Source organism: Phyllostomus hastatus, unplaced genomic scaffold (genome assembly GCF_019186645.2).
Source record: "Phyllostomus hastatus isolate PE091 unplaced genomic scaffold, TTU_PhHast_1.1 phas_contig_86, whole genome shotgun sequence".
In the NCBI taxonomy this organism is placed as follows: Eukaryota; Metazoa; Chordata; class Mammalia; order Chiroptera; family Phyllostomidae; genus Phyllostomus; species Phyllostomus hastatus.
Genome location: NW_025333977.1, coordinates 63153077 through 63163917, shown reverse-complemented (window position 1 = coordinate 63163917; position 10841 = coordinate 63153077). Strand labels below are relative to the sequence as shown.

Below are 10841 nucleotides of genomic sequence, written 5' to 3'. Positions count from 1 at the left end.
CAATGTATACAATGAGTTACTAGTTGAAACAAGATCATACAATGCATTTGTCTTGTTTCTCTGCTATATATAGTTTTACATTGCACGTTGCAATCAATGCAGGCTTATGCATGATTATTATGTCTTTTGTATCATACATAATTTCTGAAAGTATTCTTCATACATTGAAGTTAAAGGTTAAAGCAATTTAGTTTAAAATAGAAATTTTTATTTTGTAATTTGAATGACTTGGAAATCACCTTGACATTTTTATGATGTTTAATTGTCCTCTTCTCATTACCATCTTTAATTTATAAAATCATTGTTTGATGTAGTAATCTCTGCTAAAGACTAGAGATTATGGTAGAATATTCTATTATTTATTGAGATTATTCCAAATTACATACCATATATAAAATGGACTATGAAAATAATCAAAATATAAACTAATAACTGAAAGGTGGATTAAATCTGTATTTGAAATGTTAAATGCAATATCTAACCTAACTGAAGAAACCAGAATTTTCAAACAGAAATGTCACATAAAAATGACTATTGTTATTTCTTCTGGGTTTTTTTAGGTTACTTTCTAATTGCTTTTTGAATTCTAATTGTGTTTTTAATTGTAATCTTAACAATAATCTGGTCTATTTTTCTTTCTTTTTTTGACAAGAAGAATAATATATATTTTTTTCTTGTTTATTTTCTGTATGTATTTCCTTTTTAGAACAGAATAGCCAAACTGGGGTTTGGTAGAAGAATCATAGATAACCCAAGGGATAAGGAATAAGGTTTTAACAAGAAAAAATATAGCATAGTCCTTTTCTTGAAGAATTCAAGTTAGGTAACCATCAACAATTTTAGTTACCTACTCTTGCTAAAGGTTTCTCTGGGAACCAAAAATAATTAGCAACGGACATTTCCAGGAAATTTGTTGCTTTTGGTTTTAATGCAGTTGTTTTCTTTGGTTATTTTGTTTATTGCAAAAATGTTAGATTAAGATGGCTCTCTTAATACGTCTCTATCTTATGCCTCCATTTTCTTCAAAGTTCCCTAGCTCTGTGAAATTTCCAGTTGATGCTTTTGTTGCAAACGCCAGATTACCATACTTCTTGCTAACTTCTCAATTAAATTACATATTTCTATTATTTCACATAAAATTTTAGATTTCATTTTGTTAACTTCTGGCTTTACCTATGAAACCAGTCCTTTTCATGCATGTGTAAATTCCAATAATATTTTTGGATCATTTATTGTATATTATGTTTAAATGTATACCTCATGTCAGGAGTTTATAAATTAATAAGGAATATTAAAAAGTATACACGTATCGAAACAGTACATCATAATTTTTATAAATTATTAAATTAAAGTGTATGATAAAGAAATCATGTCCTATCTGTGATATAATATTAGGAATCTGAGAAATCCTCATAAACAAGTGTATATAAAGGTGTGTCTCAAAACATAAGTTCAATATAAACAGAGAGGTAGTAGGTATAAGTTCATTCCAATCAGAGCAAAGAGTGTGAGAAACAGGTTGACAGTAGAAAGACGAGGTAATGTGTGGAAAATGGGAGTAGCCTAGTTTGGCTAGAGCCTTCAATATCTGCAGAGAGTAGACAAGAGGAACTTTGAAAGGTACCAGAAAGTCAAGAGATCAAATAAGATCTTGAATGATAAACTACAGAATGTGCAATTGATTTGGGGGTCATGGAGAAAATCTGTGTGTTTCTGAGAAGCGTGCTATCAGAGCACAGTTCAGAAAATGCATGGAGAGATTAGTGGGCAAGTGTTTGCATTTGTAAGTAATGCTCTTCCTCTTTCTCAAAGTGGCCACATAATCTATGTATCACTATTTTTTTTAAAGATCCAGTTACCATAAACCCAGAACCTGAAATAATATCTCTTACATATACTTTCATTCATTGTGGGCTGCTGTTTTTGCTCATAAACTTCTTCCTGCCCTCTACCTCTTCTCTCTACCAACACCAGCATTTCAAGTGCCTCAAGTAGTATCTATGCTACCAGATTTTTTCTTTATTCTACTTCTCAATTCCTTCTCATTTAAAAATATTCATTCCTGTAGCAAAGTAACCTTGTCCAAAAGAAGGATTGGGAGATTCATTCCTTTTATTAACCTAGATTGTGACAAAGTTATGAAAACAAACATCCAACATATTAGGCTAATTTAATCTAGACAGAGAGTAAAGGCATATGGAAAGATAAACCAAAACTAAGACAAGACATGGTGATTGTCTTGAAATGTTTGTGTGTGTGAATGTATATATAGTCTGGCATGAAAATTCAGAGAAGAAAACAAGTCATTTTTATGAATCATGAAAGCAGTCTTTCCCTAAACATCATACTTGACCTAAATTATGAGAGATACATACATTTCCGAGAAACAAATGAGAAGCAAGGAGCCAGGTTGTTTTAGGTAGGGACTGTGTACAGAATGTTTGGCTTAAGCTAAAGAATGTAGAGACACTCAAGACATGTTTAAGGAAAGAAAATCTGCTTAATTTGGCTGAAATGTGATGTGCATGTATAGGAATTTAGGGAAATGAGAGATATAAGTTTTTGAGCAATGCTGAAAAGAAAGGATGTTCAGATATATTTAATAGGATCTGAGAAGACTTTAAAGATATTTGAATTGAGTATTTCAAGATCACTGTTGAACTTTATAATATTAATAATAGTGATACAAAATGAATTGCAGAGGCCCAGTTAGGGCAATATTTGGGATAAAGATTTGAGAATCTGAAATTGTTGGCAATAGAAATGCAAAATAACTTAATACAGAGATATAAAGCTTCTAACACTACATCATAAATTAAATTTTATCTGCTGTTACTTAGAAAATGTATTTGAGTCATAAAAGTACATTTTTCAGATTTCAAAAGATTGATGATGATTACAAAATACAAAAGTAAAGTTACTTACACAACTACTTGCAAACCAATGCACTTGACATTTTATTTTAATTTTTATCATTAAAAATATCCCTGTGTATATTTTGGTAGGTGAACAACAATTTCCGCGGAAAGCACAGACTGCAATGTTATAAAAGAAAAAAAAATGTTCCAGTTACATAACATTTACGTATTTTTATAACTATTAAAATTCTGATAGCTAACTTCCTACATAAATTCCCTCTCTGTAGATTATAGTCTAAAGAAGGCTTAGAGAAGTCATTTCTTACATCTTTATTTTGAGTTGTGGGGTTTTTAACTGCATTTTTTCCATTACCATTCATCCCCGTTATATCCTCTCCCCTCTTTCCACCTTCCCTCCACCCTGCAGTCACCACACTGTTATCTGTCTTCATGAGCTCTTTTTAATTTTTTTGTTCAATCCTCCCTCACAGCTCCCCCCACCCAGAGCTGTCAGCCTGCTATGTATGAGTCTGTCTATATTTTGTTTGTTAGTTGGTTTGTCCATCAGATTCCACATATGAGTGAAATCATATGGTATTTGTCTTTCTCTAACTGGCTTATTTTACTTAGTATAATATTCTCTAGGTCCATCTATGCTGTTGCAAAAGGTAAAATTTTCTTCTTTTTTATGGCTGAGTAGTATTCCATTGCCTAAATGTATCATGAATGTTTTATCTACTCATCTACTGATGGACACTTGGGCTGCTTCCAGAGCATGACTATTATAAATAATGCTGCTGCAATGAACATAGGGGTGCATATATTCTTTGAAATTAGTGTTTTGGGTTTCTTCAAATAAATTCCCAGAAGTAGAATCATTGGGTCACATTGCAGTTCCATTTCTAATTTTTTGAAGTAACTCCATACTGCTTTCCACAGTGGATGTTTCAGTCTGCATTCCCACCAACAATGTAGAAGTTTCTCCTTCCTCCACATCCTCACTGGCACTTGTTCGTTGCTTTATTAATGGTAGTCATTCTGGCAGGTGTGATGTGATATCTCAATGTGGTTTTATTTTGCATTTCTCTGATGATTAGTAACATTGAACACTTTTTCATATGTCTCTTATCCTTTTGTATGTCCTCTTTGGGGAATTGTCTATTCATATGCTTTACACATTTTTTAAAATTTTATTTTAATTGTTCTTCAAGTACAGTTTTCTATCTTTTACTCCCATCCCAGTTGACCCACCCAGCCCTTCCCACCTCCCTCCCATTTCTACCCCCTCTAGTTTTTGTCTGTGTGTCCTTTATACTTGTCCATGTAAACCCTTCCCCTTCTCCCCTGAAATTCCGCCCCCCGCCCTCTGGATACTGTCAGCCTGTTCTCTATTTCAGTGTCTTTGGTTATATTTTGCTTGTTTGTTTGTTTTGTTGTTTAGGTTCCTGTTAAAGATGAAATCATATGGTTTTTGTCTTTCACCGCCTGTCTTATTTGTTTAGCATAATGCTTTCCAGTTCCATCCATGCTGCCAAAAGGGCAGAAGCTCCTTCTTTCTTTCTGCTGCAGAGAAGTCCATTGTGTAAATGTACTTTGCACATTTTTTAATTGGATTATTTCTTTTTTGGTGTTAAGTTTCACTAGTTCTTTAAAATTTTGGATATTAACCTCTTATTAGATGTATCAGCCAATACGTTCTCCCATTAAGTGGATTGTCTTTTTATTTTATTGATAATTTCTTTGCTGTGCAAAACTCTTTAGTTTGATGTAATCCCATTTTTTTTCCTTTGTTTCTTTTGCTTGAAGAGTTATATAAATATATGTCTGAAATTTTACTGCCTATCTTTTCTTTTAGGATTGTTGTCATTTTGAGCCTAACATTTAAGTCTCTGATCCATTTTTAATTCATTCTTGTGTATGGCATAAGAAGGTGATCTTTTCATATTTCCATGCAATATATGCACCTCACATTTTAAATGTCATGTTAATTTTTGTTATACATTGAATGGATATTTACTTTTTAAATAAGAAAGAACCCATATTTATGGGATTCTGCTAGACACTTTGCTTTCACATTTGATTTTTATTTGATTCCTAAAATACCTCTGTGAGAAATCTGTTAACCTAATTTCTGGATGAGAAAACAGAAACTCCAAGAAGTTAATGAATAGTCAAGTAACATCACCATTAAGTGGCCCAGATGGAATTGAAAACTATGTAAAATGGCTGCTATCAGGGGTTGGTGACAATATTTCTTGTGCAAAGAAATGAATATCTAAGAATGCAAGTTTTGTTATAATAAGGTTTGAGGCCTCTTAGAATTGATTTTTCTGTTTCTATTATGAATTAATGTTCAAATGAAAATATTAGGAATTGAATAAATTCAAATTAAGTTTAATGTTTCTATAATAATATATCAAGCCTTTTGGGATTATGATTATCTCCATTTAAAAAAATAAATTTTCCCTTTATCCATGGTATAACTTTTGCCTTCTCTGTGGGACTCTCTCAAGATTTTTAAATGACTCTTGGCCTTGTTCCCAAGTAACTGCATACAAATCTTGGCTCCCTTTTGATAATGTAAATACCAATCAAATTGTTTCACTATCTTCAGGATACCCTTTGTGTGACACTCTTTTGAGAATTTCTGTTCTAATATCAAAATTTTCTCAATAAGATGATGACTCCATCTCCCATCATAGCCAGCACAAGGATTTATTTATAATAACATGGAGAAAGAGTGAAATCTCTAGTGTCAGCGTTCTTGCTGTATGCAAGGAAGAACATGCTTGGTAATATGAATTGAAATAGCTAAAGGCAGCACATAAATACAAACCCAATTTCTAAGGTAAGTGATGAACTACTTGATCTTTTCCAGGCATATGGCAGACTTGCGGTTTTCTTCACCTCTTATAATAAGAGTAAAATGTCTTCATTATTTGGCTGCTTATGGAAGATGCTCATGTGAGAGAGAGAGAATGTATAGCCCAACCTTTTCACAAGGTGCTTTTCAAATAATCATTTCAGTGTACTCTTTGCTGGGAAAATAATATTGTTAACACCAAACTAAAAATGAACTTGACATTTTACAGCTTACAATTAAAATGTTTACCAAATCATCAAGCTTTTGAACATAATTTCAGTTTAGAAGGAAGTACTAAGAGTGTCAGTGTCCTAAAGGAATGCAGAAAAGGTGCCTCAGGCAGGGTGCTAACAGCTTGCTCTGCTATTCAGAGTGTTACAGGGTAAGGGTGCTCTAACAAGGAGAGAGGGAAAGGGGGAGGGAATTTGTGGTTGAGAAAATGATACTCCCCAGTAGACAAATTCCGAATTATTATGCATTTTTGAATAACTGTGAAAAATTGATTTTTATTTTTTTAAGAGATTTGTTTTGGATTTGATTGTTACCTAATCTAACTGTACCTCCTGAGGTTGGAGGATGGTGGTTAACTTGGAAAAAGCAAGAATGTGTATGACAAAAAACAAACAAAAAAAGTATTTTTTTTTCTGCAATTGAATAAGCCTAGAAATCAAACTGCATTCAGAATGCATCCAAAACTTTACAAAAGAGAGCTATTCAAGACTGGAGGTTGGCATCATCACAGACTGTATTGTAAAACCTTAATCAGTGTTATTTAAGGAAACTTTGAAGACTCTGATGCCAACCTAGAGCTAATGCCAAGAGCTACATCAGGAATGTCTGTATCTCATGGGCACCCCTCTGTGACGGAGTGGCAGCTCATCCATCTCACCTCTTGTGTTCTCCTATGGGGAAAATACAAGAAAAATGACTGGCAGGATGAGACATGGATTCATTCCGATGTTCGAAACATATAATTGTATAGTTATACCAAAACCTATTTGAGGGCTAAAGTATAAAATTTTTATGGATTAATACATAATCCATTTTTTACTTGAAATCTGAATTTTTCTTTTTTACACAAAGCTATGCAGTTTGATTCTTTAAAAATAATTGTAATGATACATTCTAGGTCATATAATCAGCCACCTATTACAACACATCATTTTAAAAAGTAACCACAATATATGAAGACTGAAAAGAATCATCTGGCGCTATTGGCTCAGCACAGCTTCAGTGACTCACACTGAGCAACATGAAATATGTGTGTTTTGCTGCTTGAACTTTAGAAACTGCTTTCTGACACAATGTAACTACTAATTTTTATTGTCACCTTGGAGTTATTATTCTGAAGATAACTTGCTGAGATGAAGTTGAAATTTTCTCAGAATATTTGTACCAAAACTAGTAATTTTCCAGCGAAAACCTAATTATACTATGAAATTAGTATCTTTTTAGTAAAGACACTATGAAATACTATGCAAATTATGACTAACTAATGGTGTTAATTAGGCTGTGTTATCAATCAAGGTCAACCTTCTAAACCCAATTAATATATGTGCAGCATATTCAGCATAGCAATTTTAATTTGTATTTTAATTGTATTGCCTGTTACTCAAAAACTATTGCAAATGTTAATTGGTTTACACTAAATGAGAGCTACTTTGAATGACCTGTATTATAGAGAGAATAATAAAACAAAACTTTTATAATGATCTTATATAATTACTGTTATTTTTATAAAATCTGTGCTTTTAAATGTTTGCAATGCAAAAGAGCAGATTAATTGTAAGCACATTTTGAAATAATAATTTTCACTCAGAAAGGGAGAATATATTTATGAGTGGTATAATGTTATATATTGGTTCACTAACAAAATTATTTGCTTTCAATGTTTATTTTGACTTAAAAGTTAAAAATAAAATAAAAATGTTATAGAAAGTTTAAAGCCAAAATATAAACATTCAATTTTGTGTTTGAGGTCAGTTTCAAAATCTAAAAAGATGCAGTTTAGTTTAAAAGTTGTTTGGTGTATAAATATCTTCCAACAGAAGATAAAACTGGAATGTATTTGGATCCATATAAGAAAATAATATTTTAAAATTAAGAAAATAATAATAGGCCTTGGCTGGTGTGGCTCAGTGGCTTGAGCACTGGCTTCAATAGGACTGAGGTGCTGGGAACCATAGGATTGCTGGTTTGATTCCCAGTCAGGGCACCTGTCTGGGTTGAGGGACAGGTTCCCAGTGTGGTGTGAGAGGCAACCACACATTGATGTTTCTCTCCCTCTCTTTCTCCCTTCCTTCCCTTCTCTCTAAAAATAAATAAATAAAATATTACAAAAATAATAATAATAGAAGTGACAATCTTTTATAATATAAATTACTGGTTTTAAATTTTATCTTTAACTCCTTTGCAGTTAAAGGGGACTTAGCTTTTGTCTGAGTTATCAAATTTGGGTTATTTTTCTTATCATTGTTATTATTTTATCCTGTCTTCATTTTTCTCAAAAAATATTTTCAGTGGAAAAAATAGAAAACAATTATTTTTTTAGATCCAGTGTGTCTATTAAAGCAAGACGCTTCCAAGAGTGTTTATATTGACTATTGATGAAGTTCAAGGTTTTAACAGAATCTTCTTTGCATTGCTATGTTTGGACTGTGAAAAGTAAAATCAGTATTCAAACTGATTAAAACTGGACTTAGTATGGGTGTCTTCTCTTCACATTTTTTATTCTGTCTTAGAAGGAGTGCCAGCTGCTAACTGGGTATTACAGTATTTACAGTAGGAGAAGAGGTAAAGATAGTGCTAATATAATGCTTATTATTGAAGGTATAAAATAATACTGAGAGAGCTCTGAAAAGTTATATTCTCATCAAAAGTACTTTCCAGGTGAATTTTTTTGCATGTATAAACATAGGCACAATCAGTTTTGTCAATTACTTGCATCATACTTAATAATATAGTTATAATGCAGTAAGAACAAAATTCTTGGGAAAAAGCTGAGTTCCATGATGTGATAATAACACAGTAGTCAAGAAACGAAAAAACAGTTTAAAAATCCAGATAAAAAATATACTATGAAAAAAGATTGAGTCAAAATACAAAACAAACTAAAATGTGGTGTGATTTTAAGATGTAGAATAAGAATAGAAAATCAATTTGACTTTAAACTAAGAATGCTTTTTTCAGTGGCTCAAGTATCATGGCATTATTCCAGTACATTATTTGACATGGCAGTGAACATTTAAATAAACATAGCATTATTAACATGCATATTAAATTCCCACTCTAAGAGTAAACACATGCATAAAATACAAACGGGCTTGCTGTAGCATAATAGTTAGATGCACATTAATATTTTCATGGATATTCATATTCCTATATATTATAGTAATAATTTTTTAAAAACTTTGAGAGTGTGTTTATTAAAGCTGGGGACAGTGAAACAAGGAAGGGCTTGAGATAGAAGAAGCAACTGGAGAGAGCCTACGTGGGACTGTTTGGCTCACTGGAAAGTCAGAGAAAAGGTGGCCTTGGAGACATTTTTAACTGAGTAAAATAAAAAAAAATAGCATATTTGATACAGTGGTAAACTCAGAAAGACAAGTGAAAGATACTGTCTACCTCACCTCTCTGGAGACACACAGAAGTGGGTGAGGAGTGGAGAGGGGGGCTTGAACCAGCCAGAGCTGAGACAACCTCAACAACCTCACCCCAATGCCACACTTGCTCATTACAACCCAGAGGGGAGAGAGGCTGAGGCCGTACAGTGCAGCAGTGGGTGATGGGCGATGGGGCAAGGGTGGGAGCACAGAAGGAACAGAGGGAGCCGAGGGGTCATCGCAGTGCGGAGGGGTACTGTCCACCTCTCTCCTTGTCACCACAGTGACAATGAAGTATGTAAAAAGGCGGTGGGAGGAACACTCATGGACACTTTTTCCAGGAGCTCTGCATAGACACACCTCCTGTGCAAGTAGAGTCCTGTTGCAGACTGCTGCGAGCTTTGGAGTGCTCGGACTCCACATTCAGTCTTGGCCTCTTGGTCTGGTTGCTGCCCTGCTGTTCCTGGGCAGCAGACTGTCTCTAGGCGCACAGCGATGCTCAATGTCTTCACTATGGCTTAAACATTACTACTAACAACCCTGGTGAAACGTTTAAGATCAGGTGGTTGAAAAGAATTACCTTTTTTATGACTGTGGAAGCGTTATGGTCATATGTATGGACCTCCTGAAAGAGGAGGTAAAGGCCACAAATGTCTGGAAAGAAAAGATTAATTTAATGCACTGAGGGATATGGGGGAATCGATCAAATAGCAGCTGCCTGACATAAAACTGGAGAAATACACAGACAGAGTGACTCACCCTGCAGGTCAGGATGGCGTGCCAGAATAAAGCCAATGGAAGCACCAGTGGGTCCTGGCGGTTTGGTTTGGAGGGACAGAGTTTCTTATCTTTGATTTTGAGAGTTGGAAGTATGCAATGGATCATTACGGAGGCTAACAGATGAAAAAGAAATGGGAGAATGACAAAGAAGTGACTAAGTTTTTCAGTTATTTCAATGAAAGACTGTAATAAACAGGTTAAATTCTTGGTACACTGGAAGAACAATCTGAAGACAACAGCTGAGCTAATCATGGCCCCAGCCACAGCTTCTTCCAGGATGCAACCAACACGCCCATCGCCTCCACCATGCCTATGATCTTCACATGCTGGATTGTAGTTGGAATCCCAGGCTGGGTTATTTACAATAATAGAAGATGCTGCTCAGGAGCTTCTGAGACTGTGGTCTAGTTCAACACCTGTCCCTTCTGGTTGGCTGCCTTTTCACCTCCAGCAGTTCATCTGTTCACAGCCAGGAGCTGCAGTCCTTACAGCAAATGGAGACACTGCTAGAAGATTATGATAATAGAGCAGATGCTATATTTATGTCCTTTATTCCATTGGGGATATGTCAACTTTGCACTCTTTTTTCAACATTTGGTTTCCTTTTCTCTTGTTGCCACTTGGAATTCTTGCACTTAATATTTTTTTTAATTTTATTTTAATCATTGTTCAAGTACAGTTTTCTCCCTTTTACTCCCATTCCAGCCCACCCACCCATCCCTCCCCACTTCCCTCCCA

At 34.2% G+C, this 10841-nt stretch overlaps 1 pseudogene; it reads left to right on the top strand.

The window, feature by feature from the left end:
- The first annotated feature begins 9927 nt into the window (after nt 1–9927).
- On the top strand, nt 9928–10511 carry LOC123827399 (annotated as a pseudogene).
- The last annotated feature ends 330 nt before the right edge of the window (nt 10512–10841 follow it).